This window comes from Aotus nancymaae, unplaced genomic scaffold (genome assembly GCF_030222135.1).
Source record: "Aotus nancymaae isolate 86718 unplaced genomic scaffold, 86718_ANA_hifiasm-v0.15.2.pri h1tg000036l, whole genome shotgun sequence".
Lineage (NCBI taxonomy): Eukaryota > Metazoa > Chordata > Mammalia > Primates > Aotidae > Aotus > Aotus nancymaae.
In genome coordinates this window covers 65,323,943-65,338,298 of record NW_026988450.1, presented here as the reverse complement: position 1 = coordinate 65,338,298, position 14,356 = coordinate 65,323,943, and the positions used below count along the sequence as shown (strand labels likewise).

The following is a 14,356-nucleotide window of genomic DNA, read 5'->3' as shown; positions in this document are numbered from 1 at the left end:
AGTTTTCCACTAATGTTCTTTTCCCATTCCAAGACACCACATTGCATTTAGTCATCACATTGCCTCAGACTCCTCCTCTTGGCTCTGATATTTCTCAGTCTTTCCTTATTTTGCATAACTTCATTTTGAGGAGTACTGGTAAGATATTTTGTAGAATTCCCCTTAATTTGAGTTTGGCTTATGCTTTCTCATGATTCAGTGTAAGAGTTTTAAGTTTTAGGGAGGATTACAGCAAGGTGAAGAGGCTTCATTATATTGGAAAGTACATGATATCAATGCAGCTATCATCACTGAGGATGAGAACCTTGATCACTTGGTTTGCCAGATTCCTCCACGGTAGAGCTATTTTTTTCTTTCTAAACACTATTCTTCAGAAGCCATACTCAAAGAGAAAAGGGAAGACTGAGCTTCGCCTCATGGAGGGGCAATCAATATTTCTGGAACCTGAGTTTTAGGAACAAGCAGGAAAAGGGGGAAAAAATCCAAATTTCTTTTCTCAAAAAAAAAAAAAACATCAAACCAGTATATAGCAAGTTATTTCAGCATCCAACACAATAAAAACTTAAATATCATTATTTCAGCCTCAGGAATTGGGAACTGGCTTGCAATTCTTGCTATTCAATTGAATGACTGGGAAGATGACATAGACCTGAGGTGGTAAATGCACAGGCAAGCTATGCCCATCCTCTGTCTCGTGGCAGATACTACTCATCAATCAAGGAATCTTTTCTAATTGTAGCTGATGTAGCTTTGGAATTCTTTTATTATCAATTGGCTAGAATCATTGGCACACAAGTTGAAAACTCTTTGCCATTCCTGGCAGATGTGATCAGAAGACTGACAATTGGGCCCAGGAAGAAGCTGTTCCCATGATACATTTCCAGGTGGGGTTTTAATTCTGATCCACCCTCACAGCAGAGACTGAAATGTCCTCTTCTGCATTTACTTATTGTTATCCTCAATTGTACACAACTTCGTGTCCTACTGTGTCCTTCTGATATACCTACATCCATCATCATTTTTCTATTATACATCTCTTCTTGCAGAATTAGATAGTCTTGAGATGACATAGATGGGAGAAAGAATGAAAAATTTAGGTAAATAATAAACAATAATAATTGTTTTGGAAAAATTGACTAAACGAAATTATATTGAATTTAATTTACTTAATTGAAAAAACACGTTAGGTAAATATAAACAATTTAGGATGAGGTCACTAACAGAAAGAATGAACAATTTGGTGAATTTATGGTCAACAGCTTCAGACATATTTTTATATACTTTACAAAATTTAAAAATGCCTCCCGTTACTATGAAATTTATCTTATCATTACACCTAGCTTAAAGCATTAGCAATGGCAGTAGATGCATAAATCGACACCTAACATCACTTCTTAGTTTGCTTGCCAGTACTGAAAATCACCACCACAAATTTGCCCTTTTTCAAGCATTTAGCATTTACTCAAGAGTCTTTAATGGGAAATTAAAGCTGTACACTACATTCGAAGTTACCAGCATCTTTATTCACCTCCTCCTTCATGCTTAATTCAGCATAAATATGACATAGTTCTAAGAAATCAGTAACTGTGATCCTGCCTATTTATCTGTTCTTATGTATTCAGAGTTGTTTTTGAATATCTACCTTGTCCAATCCCTTGTGTTAGGGACCATAGAGTTTCATAGGATACTATTACTGCCCTTGAGGAATTTATACCCTGCAGGAGAATACTCTTCCATAAGTCAAGAATACAATGAAAATCTATATGAATGGGAAGAATATTATAGGCATTAAGAAGATAGGGATTCCTTCTCACTCAGATAATTCAGAGGAAGTAGTAGAGAAAGCAAGTATAATTCCCAATGTAAGCCTTAGTTTATCTAGCTGTTCTACAAATACTTATCAAATTTTAAGTATATGCCAGAGTCTGGAGATTATAGTAAAATAACAATATGAACAATTACCTTTAATTAGAGTTGATTCTTGCTGAATAAACAAAATTACCAGCATGGTCTTTGACAATTGTTCTGAGAGAAACATGCATAAGATACTAAGGAAGCTCAGAGAAAAAATCATCTAAAAAGGATTAATAGAAAGGCAAAAATTCTAGGAGGCTTCTAAGAGGAGTGACTCTTGAGCCAAGTTTTAAAGAATGAACAGAAGGTAAATATGTGAACGGGGCCAAATTACCACTCCCAAAGAGAGAAGAGCTTGAGGAAGCCCACAAAGCAAGAGACATCATCATGTATACTGAAAGAGGTTTGGTGCATGAGAGAAAAAGGAGCTGTCCATGCAAGGTGGGATTGGATTGCTAGCCAGCAGACCGAAGGAAGAAAGAAGGCCTGAGCTTCACAGTACTTCGTGGTATCAGTTGACTATGTAGTACACAACATAACAGCATGAAAAGTGGAGCTTACCCTAAAGTATCTTCTAATTATTTGCTGTGAGCTCCTCTGGATTAAGATGTTGCCCCCAAAATGCCCCTTTAACATGTTGGCCATCGAGATCAGCCGTCATCACCTCTGCATGGGTGAGTTTATCAGAGGAAGAATTAGCACATACCTCACTCTTGTAAGTCTAAAACTTGGAGCTTGAAACTAGGCAAAGTGCCAAATGGGGATGTCGCAGTTTAGGGGAGAGGGAAAGAGAACATCCACAAAAAAATATAAATAAATAAGTAAATAAATAAAAGTATTAAGGGCAGCCAGGCGTAGTGGCTCATGCCTATAATCCCAGCATTCTGGGAGGCCAAGGCAGGTGGATCACTTGAGGTCAGGAGTTCGAGACCAGCCTGGTCAACATGGCAAAACCCCACCTCTACTAAAAATACAAAAAAAAAAAAAATAGCCAGACATGGTGGCATGTACCTGTAATCCCAGCTACTCAGGAGGCTGAGGCAGGAGAATAACTTGAGCCCAGGAAGCAGAGGTTACAGTGAGCCAAGATTGCTCCACTGCACTCCAGCCTGGGTGACAGAGTGAAACTCTGTTTCAGAAAAATAAAAATAAATAAAAGTGTTAAGGGCACAACTTCACCTAGCTCACAGGCTATGGATTTTTTTTTCTTTTTTGGTAAATAGTGGTGAATTGCCTGGATCAGAAGCTAATTAAACAGCTGATGGAATTTCATGTCGGTATTCAAGACTTGAAAAAGGAATACAGAGACTTAATAGTGTAGAATTCAATTTCCCTGAGTCCAGCCTAGAAGATGTTTATTTTAATCATCCATCCTTAACAGAACCTTCCCCTCATTATAAAAAGCCTTTCAGAAAGATATGCTATAGAAGTTCTATACCATGACATGAATAGAAACTGGATTCTCTGACTTGGGCAATACTTACCCTCTCACTCTGAAAAGGGATTTTTCTTCTATACCAATGTGCTATTGTCAGTGGGGTATCATATTGTGTCTTTTACTTAGAGATGTGTTTGAATATGTGAAGACTAAACAATAATATATAGGCCTATAAAGGACTATGTGATGTATCATTTCATTTACATTTCTTCTTAGAACATGAAGGTAGTGAAGCAAGAAGAATAAAGATATACGAAGTAGAAACATTTGATTTTTCTCAGGTCTACATTTTTTTCTCATCATAACCAGCTTTTAAACAATAAAATGGATTCATTTATGAGGATCATCATTATGAGTTGCAGTGAAAATCCGCTTCAAGCCATCTGCCTAGTTACAAAACCTCGGAGTGCCTGCTCTGCCCTCCCCAATCCTGTACCGTCTTTGCTGATGGCTGAGAAGGCTGTCACAGTTGTCTGCCATCCAGCTTCCTGACTGGGGTGTAACATTAATTATCCCTGAACACCATACAACATGAGCTGCTAATTTTGTTTGTTTTTAGGTCTATCTTCTGACTTGGTGATTGATTCCCACTGCAGATCATTAATGGAAATTAAGTGTTTTGATCTAGCTTTTAATTTGAATTTTAATTAAGTTTTCGATCCAGCTTCCAAAATGTCCAATAGGTAGAACTGCCCTTTCTACCCTATTGCCTGCTCATCAGTATGGGATTTAGTGTGACCTCCTGTCTCCACCTGATTCCCCAACCAGGAGACTACAGAGGCTCTTACTGCACTAGGGTGAGGATGTGTTTGCTCAGTTCTCTCCCACGCCCCCCCACCACCAGACTGGTCAATGAACACAATGCTTATGGCCCCATTACTCAGGCCAGTGCCAACAGGATGATGAATAAATAGTAATTAGATGAACATATACATGTATGGGTGAACTGATGACTAAAGTATGAAGAAAACTAAGAAGAAACTATGTACTGGGTATTTTTCTGTTTACAAAAAAATCTTCCTTCACTCATCAACTACTAGGTGTTCCAGTTAGACTTCTAGAATTAGGTAGCGGGTAGGATATTTCCTACCGATTACCCCTCCAAAGAATCCCATTTGTTCCCTTATTAGCATGAGAAAGTGGAAAGTGGATGACTCTCCAGAGTATAAAGACTCATCCCAGTTGGTTTCTGAAGCATCTCTTTTCTTATAGTTTATAAAACTTTAGCACATATTCCAAACAATTTTTATTTTACAGATAAAAAATAAAGCTGTGTTCCTTGATGACTTTCTTATGACACACATGCATGCACACCCTATCTCTTAAATGTATTTAGAATGCAGAAAAACCAGAACTCATTTCTTGCTTCTCAGATAAGCAGAAAATAAAAAATTAGGTAATTTGCAGAGTAAGTGAGGATATGGGAAAATTGGTACTTTCATGCGTTGCTCGTAGAAGTGTATTATGATGCTCCATTTTTAAAGAAGAATTTGTTGATATTATCAAAATTGTAAAATCATGTCTGTAATTTAATAATTGTAAAATCATACCTGTAATTTAAGAATTTCATGTCCAAGAATTCACTTTTCATACACCGCTGGTGCGAATATAAGTTAGTTTAGCCATTGTGGAATTCAAAGCAGTGTAGTGATTTCTCAAAGAATTCAATAATTACCATTCAACTCAGCAATTCTATTACTGGATATATACACAAAGGAATGTAAATCATTCTGTCGTAAAGACACTGCACACATATGTTCATCACAGCACTATTCACAATAGCAAAGGCATGGAATCAACCTAAATGCCCCTCAGTGGTAGACTGGATTTAAAAAATGTGGTACATATACACCGTGGAATACTACACAGCCATACAAAAGAACAAGATCATGTCTTTTTCAGCAACGTGGATGGAGCTGCAGGCCATTATCCTAAGTGAACTAATACAGAAACAGAAAGTCAAATACCACATGTTCTCACTCATAAGTGGAAGCTGAACATTTAGTACATATGTATACAAGGTAGGAACAACAGATACTAGGACCTGCTTGAGGGCAGGGAGAGGGAGAAGGGGGAGGATCAAAAAACTACCTACCAGGTGCTATGCTTATTACCTGGGTGATAAAATAATCTGTACACCAAACCCCTGTGACATGCAATTTACCTATATAACAAACCTACACATGGACTCTTGAATCCAAAATATAACTTTAAAAAAAAGAGCTGGGCGTGGTGGCTCATGCCTGTAATCCCAGCACTTTGGGAGGCCAAGGTGGGTGGATCACGAGGTCAAGAGATCAAGACCATCCTGGTCAACATGGTGAAACCCCGTCTCTACTAAAAATACAAAAAAAATTAGCTGGGCCTGGTGGCGTGTGCCTGTAATCCCAGCTACTCAGGAGGCTGAGGCAGGAGAACTGCCTGAACGCAGGAGAACTGCCTGAACCCAGGAGGAGGAGGTTGCGGTGTGCCAAGATCGTGCCATTGCACTCCAGCCTGGGTAACAAGAGGGAAACTCTGTCTCAAAATAAATAAATTAATTAATTAATAATAAAATAATAAAAATTAAAAAAAGAAATAGGAATGATTTTTCCTCCTCTTGTATCAGGGCCTGTTTGTGACTTCACATGAGTGTATGAACCAAGAGAGGACTGCAAAAGGGATGCTTTGTGAGTTCTGAGCCTTAGTCAAGAAAATTCATGTGGCTTCCGCCAGGTTCTATAGAACACCAAGCTGTCAAGCAAAACGTGCAGATACCACAAAGCCACCATACTGGAGTGAGCAGTCCCAGCTCAGCACAGCCTTCCAGCCAACACATCACAGCAAACTGCTGCACATGGAAGTGAAGTTACTGTGGCAGTACATCCTCCAGTCCAGCCATTCAACACCTGGTCCCAGCTAATGGCCAAGACATCACTGAGTAGAAGAGCCATCCTATGGGCCCTGCCTGAATTTGTGACCCTCAGTGTCGGTGAGCATTTATAAAATGGCTGTGGTTTTATGCCACTAAGTTTAGGGTGACTTGTTACATGGCAACAGTAATTAGAACACCCATTCATTAAATAAATTTGTTAACTAAATCGTAATAAAATCCTGTGGCACTATCAGAAATGATATTAATATGGGAAAATCACAGCAGCAGAGATATTCATATGTGCATTGGTTGACAGGTAACAGAGACGTGTCTGGAAGGATAATCACCTAAAGGTGATGGTAGTTGCCTTTGGATGGGGGGGTGTTTTGAGATTGTTACTTCATTCTTTACCTTGTTCTGCTGCAGCATAGAGTTTTCTATTCCCCTTTCCAGTGATAGACTCATCATCTTCCAGTTGCTGTGTGTGTTGGCTGATAAATAATTCACAGTTGTCATTTTTTCTGGAGAATTGCTCTTGGCCAAATGCAAACCTTTTTGCCAAGGTGGCAATTTATATCCCCAGGCGTCAGCCAATGACTGACTGACACAAGGAAAGCAGAGGCAGCCTCTTCACTTCGAGGGAGGACCAAATGTGAGGTGTGATTTCTTCTCCAGAACTTCCTGTGGGATGAGATTGAAGCTGGTCTCCAGCTGAGACTGTATCCTGCTTAAATTCTCCCCCTGCCCTTTCTGGCTACCTCAGTCCCCTCCTCCCGAGAAGACTCTCCAGGTAGATCACCTGGACAGGACTCCCCATCTCAGGCCCATCTTCTCTAGAATCCATTCTAAGACAAATATGTGTTATTTTTACAAATAAAACACAATAACTATACAGTCCAAAACTACCAAAAGAAAAAGTGTTGGCTCAATTACATGGCAGAGGTTAAGATAAAATTAAGGCAAAATGTACTTATTTGAATTTCAGCATCCAGATTATAAAATCTCTACTGAGGTTACATAAAGTTTCTCAAGCCTCAGAAGGAGCAGGGATCAAGGAATCACATCCATAGTCATTTCCTTTGTTTTATTACATCATGCAGGGTAATGGTCATTCTGATTTTTAGAAAAGTCAAGCCTGATGTTATGCTTTCTTCACTTTCTTATCTTCCTTCCTCAAAGCTTCTGTTTCCTTGGAAATGATCCTATACTCACCTCATAAAAGTTTTTAATTTTCTTTCTAATTTTACTTCTGCTGCCAGAGAACTGCTTTTTGTGGGCACAGTCCCAGAATCAAGCTTCTGGGCAAAAAGGTCCAGGGCAGAAGACAACAGATGCATTCACGGGTAGCAACATCTGGCAAATGCCTTACTTCAGGGGTCCCCATAGGGGAAGCTTACCTCTCCTAGGACAAGTGAGTACATGAAAAATTCACTTGTGTTGGCCTTGCACTTCTGCTCTGTGCCTCCGTGGCCTCCATCACAGGTTCCGCCATTTTTCTTCAGCCAGTCCCTTTTGAACACTGTAAGGAAACTTGGTCCAGAAACTTTCAAGACATTGACGAATGCCTTTCAGAAACGGGTCTGAGATCACCAGCACCCAAAGATTCGTTAAAGTCTCATCATAGGACAACTAATCTCCTGTCCTAGCTAACCTTGGCAGAATGGAAGCCAACGACAAGGAAGAAAAGGTGTCCGTCTCCGTGTCTGGGTTCCCCAAGACATTCGGCCTCTATCTTTTCTCTGCTTTACACGTTTATATTTTCCTTGAGGAGGATAATGTTGGAGTAAATTGTAACTGAATCACTCCTAGAATATGTGCTTATAAGAGACACAATTATCTTTATATATTTTTTTCTTTTTTTTTTGTTGTTTTTGTTTTTGTTTTTGAAACAGGGTCTTACTCTATTGCCCAGGCTGGAGTGCAGTGGCACAATTATGGCTCACTGCAACCTCCGTCTCCCAGGTTCAAGCGATTCTCCTGCCTCATCCTCCCGAGTAGCTGGGATTACAAGCGTGTGTCACCACACCTGGCTACTTTTTGCATTTTTAGCAGAGATGGGGTTTCACCATGTTGCCCAGGTTGGTCTCAAACTCCTGACCTCAAGATCTGCCCTCCAGATCTGCCCTCCTCAGCCTCCCAAAGTGCTGGGATTACAGGCATGAGCCACCATGTTCGGCCTCCCCTTATGATTAAAAAACAAAAAAAAAAGAAGAAAGGAAAAAGATACAGCCCTTCACAGGTAGAATGACAGTGACTCACAGGTGTTCCCAAACAGAAATACACATATATGTAAGTATATACATATTTTTATATGAAGCATTCTTAGCTGCTAGAGACTGATACATTTTTAAGGCCACTGGACTAATCTCAGAAATTTCTAGAAAATGAGGGGTAATTCTCTACGCCGAATATCTCCAAGGGGCAGCATCAGATTTTGTCTGAACACTTAGACATATTTGTACTAAATACATAGCATGTGGCTTTCCTTCATAACATTTTTGTGAGATATTTTATTTAAACTCTTGCACATGTAATAAGAGAGAAAAGAGATAAAGGGAAAAAAAGAGCGAGCAACAATTACCACCTGTCAGGCTTCCCTGCATTTTTGTCATCATTTTGCAATACGACTAATCACCTCATTTAGATTTAGGAGCCTGCTAAGAAAAGACTATATTTTTTATGACATTTCTATAAAGCATCAAGCATCATGCATGCTCAAAATAAATGTTAGTCCATCATAGCCAGTGGTTTTATGTATGTTTTTTCATTTCTATTCAAGGATGTAAATGGTATCCAAAATTCTTACCCCATCCTTCCCAAAGTCTTTTAATGGTAACAGAGATTTTACATACCTATTCCTCATTCAGTCAGTCAACAAGCATATTTGTTGTTAATAATAATAGCAAACACTGACTTAAAAAAATACAATATGCAAGGTACCAGCCTAAGGCTTTATGTATGTAACCAGGATATTGATGGACCAGGACCCCATGTTGAGTACTAGTTAGAGAATAGGCAACACTGGTTTGAAAAAGTGACCAAAATCCAGGAAGGTTTCAGGAAAGTTAAATGGGAAAGATACTTTTCTTTTTCAGGACAACCTAGAGGGGAGCTGACCAAAGTTGGCAAGAAAGCTGTGCCGTCTTCAATATGCTCTTCGGGTACTAGCCATTCCCCAGCAACCAGAAAGGAAGGAAAGGAAAGTTTGTGGCAAACAGCTTATCTTTAAGAAATCCACGTCAAAATATAACCACCAGAGCTGAGAAAACTAAGCTGAGCTTATTCATCGCCAGGCAAAACAGAGCTTCCCCTTCCTTTCCCACATCCAATAGAAAGTGGTAGAGCAGGAACACTATGTTCACAATAAACTCCCATTTAGAAAAAGAAAGAAAAGGCCAGGCATGGTGGGTGGCTCACGCCTGTAATCCCATCACTTTGGGAGGCCGAGGCAGGCAGATCACGAGGTCAAGAGATCGAGACCATCCTGGCCAACATGGTGAAACCCCATCTCTATTAAAAATACAAAAATTAGTTGGGCCTGGTGGCACATGCCTGTAGTCTCAGCTACTTGGGAAGCTGAGGCAGGACAATCGCTTGAACCCAGGAGGCAGAGGTTGCAGTGAGCTGAAATGACATCACTGCACTCCAGTGACAGAGTGAGACCCCATCTCAAAAAAGAAAGAAAAGGGAACACTCTGCATCCCCTGGTCCACACCAATGATGGCATCCTGCTAAGTAGTCATTGTAAGCCCCCTCTATACCTGCAGAAGAATAGGTAACCTAGATTGTGACGTCTGGGAATGATTCCCTGTCAATCACTCTCTGCACTCCTGGCTTTGCCCTCTGGAAGAGCCCTCTTTATCCATTACTCTCTGTAGCCCCAACTGCAGATGTTGGAGAGTATGCCCTTTTAGGCAACTGATTTCCTGCTCGTGCATGCTTGAGAGTTTGATGGATTCCTTAGGGAACATTCACAGGCCTTTGTCAGCTGGGATTTTAGTTTCTTGGGGAATACAACTACTTCCAATACTTAGCAGACTGTCTGTTTTCTTCCAGTCAGTTCCATGCAGTGGTGTTTTGGGTCAGGCTTGCATTGGCTTGTAGGAGTCTATTGTGTATATCTTTTCTCAACTCCACACAATCGGTGATACACTCTGTAGGTATGAAATAGGTCATGGTGGGAGCATTTAAACCTTGAAAGTTAAAAAATAAAAAAATAAAAAAACTAAACCCCAGAACTTTCATTAAAAAAAAAAAAAAGAACTCATTATTAAACATTTACCAGCCTCACTGATTCTACATGAAAATAATCATTATGCCCCAGACCTCTTCTGGACAACCTTCCTAAGCCTGCTGGCTCTTCCTTTCTTTATGGGCTTCTAGTTCAACCCATTCTCTTCTCCCATACTTGAACAGGAGCTGTCTTGTTAAGGCTTGAACCAGAAGGCCGTAACTTTCACATGATCATTGCCTGAGGGCTACCTTCCACGAGCTGAACAGTCTTAATAGGACACCTCTGAGAAACGCTATGAATAAGGCTATCTCCTGCTATTCCAAGTAAAGACAGCAATGGGTTTTCCAACCTTGCTGGCCTCAAATCTCTAGACCTTCGATTTAGATTAAAAATCAAAGGCAGAAAAAAGACTCCTTTAGCACAGCTTCAGTTCTTTCCATTTCTGCTTAAAATGGGCCAATTCTTGTGCAAGCTCATTTCTGAAATCTTGCTAAATGCAGAAGGAAGCAGTTAACACACACGATAGTCCACCTTTTTCTAACCACTTCTCTGAATGGTCTGTCTTCTACATCATTGCAGGTGACACTTCACCAAACATACTGCCAAGGCCTTAAAAACTGTTTACAAGCCTTCCAGCCTTCTAGCCTTAATATATTCCATGGTTACCTTCTACTTGACAACTAAGACAGACCATATATTTCAGATTTTCTGTGACAGCAGCAACATAGATTTAGATACTAATTTCTATATTAAGTAGGATACATATTAAACTTTATAACAAAGATACAGAATATGCAAGGTCCTAAATAAATACAGTTTATTTTTCTTTTATGCTATCCCAGAGCTAAGCAATCTAAAGCTGGCAGTATAGCTTTGCTAGCTTCAATTTGTGGCCCAGATTGCTCCATTATTATTTCCTATCCTGAAGGAAAAAGGAGCTTGTTTTTAAGAAAATGACCTAGAAGTTGAATATAGCACGTCCATCTACATCTCACTGGTCCAAACCTGGCCATATGGCCACAATTAACTACAAGGAAGGTGTCTTAGTCTGTTTGAGCAGATACAACAAAATACCATAAACTAGGTGGCTTATAAAAAAACATACATTTATTTCCTACTGTTCTGGAGCTGGGAAGTCCAAGATCAAGGTACCAGATTTGATGTCTGGTGAGGGCTTGTTTCCTGGTTCATAGAAGGCATCTTCTTGCTGTGTCCTCACATGACAGAAAGAGACAAGGCAGCTCTCTGAGACCTCTTTTATAAGGGAACTAATTCCATTCATGAGAGTTCTTCCATCATGAGACCTAATCACTTTCCAAAGGCCCCACCTCCTAATATCATCACATCAGGGATTGGTTTCAACAAATGAATTTTGGAGAGACTGAAACATTCAGACAGTAGCAGAATCCTGGAATGTAGTCACTAGTGGATATTCATATCCTAGTTAAAAATTAGAAGGCTTTTTTACTAATAAGGAAAATTAATGGAATCAAAATTATGAACAACTCATGGTCCCTCCACAAGCCTAAATAGAAAAGAAGATATAATTTATCACATATCAGTTCCTGCATATTGGCTCTAGAAAGCAGTTCTCTGACTGCTTGAGTAAAATCTGGGGTCAGCCTTGATTTTTTGGCTATTCTCAAATCATAAAAAGTCTGCTGGTCACTATGGTCCCCCAAAATATTCTCAGTTCACTAATTCATATGTTTAGTTCAGTATAATAATTAAAACTCAAATACCCATTGAAAGTTAAAGCTCCTCCTCCTGTGAGCTTAAGTCTGCTGAAGGTGAAAAACCTACAATGGGAAACAAGTGTGGAGTTGATTTTTTTTCTACTTCTCTCCCCATGATCCTAACCATCTTAACCCAAGTCAAAAACAGCAGTCGTTTATTCTCTATGGTTAAGATCACTTGCCATTGACTCACTTCTCTGCATCGGTTTAATAAAAGTTCACAGCTCTACTTCCTTTATTTTGATGGAGATGCCTATAGAATTCAGTTACCAGATCTCTGATTCAAACCTGGTGCCCAGACAGCCTTTTCAGCAAATGTATAAATTCTCCCCAGACAACTGATCTGTGTACCATCAGGAGCATGAAGAATGTTGCATGATATTTCTAATGGTTAGAGGGTGAGGTGTACATTTATAATTAGACGTTTTTCATGGGAAGAAGAAGAAACTAAAAATTTTTGAACAAAAGTATGGCATAACTGGTTTTTTTCCACGCGGTAATGCTTTTGTAGTATTTGAAATAAGCAGTTACAAGATTTGAGCTAGTTTTTCACTAGGTTTCTTACTTTACGATAGGAAAAATTATCATTGTTCTAGTTTAAACATTTATTAGCATATATATCTCAGTTTATTGATATTTCTCCTTACCTACTAAATTTCACAGATGCTATTCAAAGGAAATTAACACTAAATTTTCCAGGAGAATCTGTGATCTAGAGAAAGGAAATAAACCATACTCAATTTGCATTATAGAACCTCCATCATTACAACAGTGAGGCGTTTGCATTATTACTGTTGCAGTGCTATTTAGGAAATTACCTATTTGATTATTCCTCAAAACAGAGTATTAAAATAGTGGAAGGGTACAATACTCATTGTCTACAGAGAAGCCTATGGCAGAATGAAAAATCAATGTTCATTCCCAGAACCCAACATCTTTCTAAATTTGATTCTTTGAAAACACAGGAAAAGGTTCGGGAAAAAAAAAAATTGCTTCCCCTAAAAGCTGTTGAAAATGGGAATATCATCAAAAGGTCTCAAAGATAGGAAACAAAGTTAGTGGTTTATACCATAATGTTAGGCATGAATTCTTCCTGCTTACATTTTCTGCCAGTTCATCTCTAAAGACTGATGACTATAAGACAGAGGAAGAAAGTGATAAAGAATCAATGTCATGGACCAACTGAATTGTGTAGACATCACTTAAGAGAAGCAGGAATTATGTATACCATTTCCCCCGACACAGCTACTTTAATTTAGTTGATGTGTTTTTTGTTTGTTTGTCTGTTTGTATTTTTTCCTACAGGAAATGCCTCTATAATGTTCCTATTTTATTTTAAGTTCTGATATACATGTGCAGGTTGTGCAGGTTTGCTACATAAGTAAACGCATGCCATGGTGGTTTGCTGCACCTATCAACCCACCACCTAGGTATTCAGCTCAGCATGCATTAACTATTTTCTTTTTTTCCTTTTTCTTTTTGTGTTTGTGTGTGTGTACGTATGTGAGACAGTCTCATTCTGTCGCCCAGGCTGGAATGCAGTGGTGCAATCCCAGCTCACTGCAACCTCCGCCTCCTGGATCCAAGCTATTCTCCTGCCTCAGCCTCCCAAGTAGCTGGGATTACAGGCATGCACCACCACACCTGGCTAATCTTTGTATTTTTAGTAGAGACAGGGGTTCACCATGTTGGCCAGGTTGGTCTTGAACCCCTGACCTCAGGTGATCCACCTGCCTCAGCCTCCTAAAGTACTAGGATTATCAGCGTGAGCCACCATACCTGGCCTTATTAATATAATATAACCAGTAATAATATAATATAACCAGTAATAATTAAAACAGTAGCTAACATCTGAGGCTTACTATATGTGTCAGCCTTTTTTCTAAGTGATTTTATATATATTTGTGTGTAGGTATATATACAGATATGCTCACATAATGAAGTTTTGGTCAACAGACAGCATTTATGATGGTGGTCCCATACAATTAAAATGGAGCTGAAAAAATCCCTATAGCTTACTGACTGTCACAGCCATTATAAAGTCATAGTGCAACACATTACTCATATGTTTGTGGCGATGCTGGTGTAGGCAAACCACTGTGTTGCCAATCATATAAAATATAGCACATATAATTATATACAGTCCATAATACTTGATAATAATAATAAAGGACTATGTTATTGGTTTATATACTTACTATATCATACTTTTATTGTTACTTAAGAGCATACGCCTTCTA

At 39.1% G+C, this 14,356-nt stretch overlaps 1 long non-coding RNA gene across 1 annotated transcript in view; it reads left to right on the top strand.

The window, feature by feature from the left end:
• Positions 1–5,463, top strand: part of LOC105710806 (uncharacterized) — a 529,709-nt gene extending 524,246 nt beyond the window's left edge. The window contains exon 9 of the long non-coding RNA XR_001105880.3: positions 5,195–5,463. This is a non-coding gene — a long non-coding RNA (uncharacterized LOC105710806). The remainder of the gene's footprint in view (positions 1–5,194) is intronic.
• Positions 5,464–14,356: the final 8,893 nt, after the last annotated feature.